Below are 1,401 nucleotides of genomic sequence, written 5' to 3'. Positions count from 1 at the left end.
TCCTGCATTTCTTTAATAATACTCTTTTTAAAATCCTCTAACTGCATCATGAGGTATGCTTTTAAATCCGATTCTTGCTTTTCGGGTGTTTTGGGGTATTCGGGACTGACTGAGGTNGGAGTGCTAGGTTCTGATGATGGTGAGTTGTCTTGGTTTCTGCTTGTAAGATTCCTACATTTGCCTTTCGCCATCTGGTGATCTCTGGAGTTAGTTGTCATAGTTTTCTCTGGTTGGAGCTTGTTCCTCCTGTGATTCAGTTATCCTCTGTCAGCAGTCCTGGGAGTCCAGCCCTCTCCTTAGTCTCAGTGCTCAGATTACTCTCTCCAGGGAAGCTCTCTTCTAGCAGGCAATGTTCACAGAGGGCTGTCGTTCAGATCTGCCTCCTTGCTGAAGATGTAGGCCCAAAACAGGGCCTGTGCCAGAAGATGTGTTACCCCTGTAGTTTATTCACTCACATGCACAGTGTAGCCACTGAGGGTCCCTGGACACAATATGACTCTCTCACCTGCTCTGGCAGACTGAACCCTCACAGGTGGCCACCTTTCCTCTGGAGAGGAAGGTTCCCAAATGTCTGGAGCCCGAAATAGAGTATGTCCCAGAAGTTAGGATTCTTCTGTGTGTCCTGAAGCTGTGTAGCTTCTGTGGTCCACACTCTTGCCTGCGCAGACTGGAGCCCAGAATCTGTGTCACTTCTCCAGGCTGCCCTCTAACCAGCAGTGGACTGGAGCAAAGATGACTCACCTTCCGGCTCAGGCCTTGAGACTCCTCCCGGGCACACACCCCTCCTCAGGCCAGAAAGGTGCTGGGTGATGGTTCAGGTCAGGAGACTGCTCCCGGGCAGACACCCCTCCTCGGGCAGGGTAGGTGCAGGATGACGGGAACCAGAAACGGGATCCTTCCCAGAAGCTGTGATGCCTCTCCAATCTGCCCTCTCCCCAGCAGTGCACCAGAGCAAAAATCCCCAACTTGCTTTTTGGTCATGATTTTTGGGCAGGAATAGAAACCCTATCTAAGACAAATTGGTACCAGCATAGTGGGGTATTCCTGTGACNACCTGACCATGTTTTGGGGAGGATTGTGAAAGGACTTTGGAACTTTGGGCTAGAAGATCAATTCAGTGTTAAGAGCTCTGTCAAATGTTGTGTAGGAGCTTGGAAGATAATGTTGAGAACAATGCAGAAGATGGAGGTATGGCTTGTGAAATTTCAGAGGGAATATTAACGACTATTTTCAGAGCCATTGCTATTTTGGATTGTGAAGGTTCTGTGGTTCTGGTTAGCTGGGGCTGAAGAATCAGCTGTGATTAACAAGATACCAGAACTACTAAAACAAAACCTTGGCATTAGTGGGACTATTGATGCTGGTTAGCTGGTGCTAAGAAATTAGCAGTGATTAAGAAGA

Source organism: Mus pahari, unplaced genomic scaffold (assembly GCF_900095145.1).
Source record: "Mus pahari unplaced genomic scaffold, PAHARI_EIJ_v1.1 scaffold_11090_1, whole genome shotgun sequence".
Classification (NCBI taxonomy): Eukaryota; Metazoa; Chordata; class Mammalia; order Rodentia; family Muridae; genus Mus; species Mus pahari.
This window is presented reverse-complemented; position numbering follows the sequence as displayed.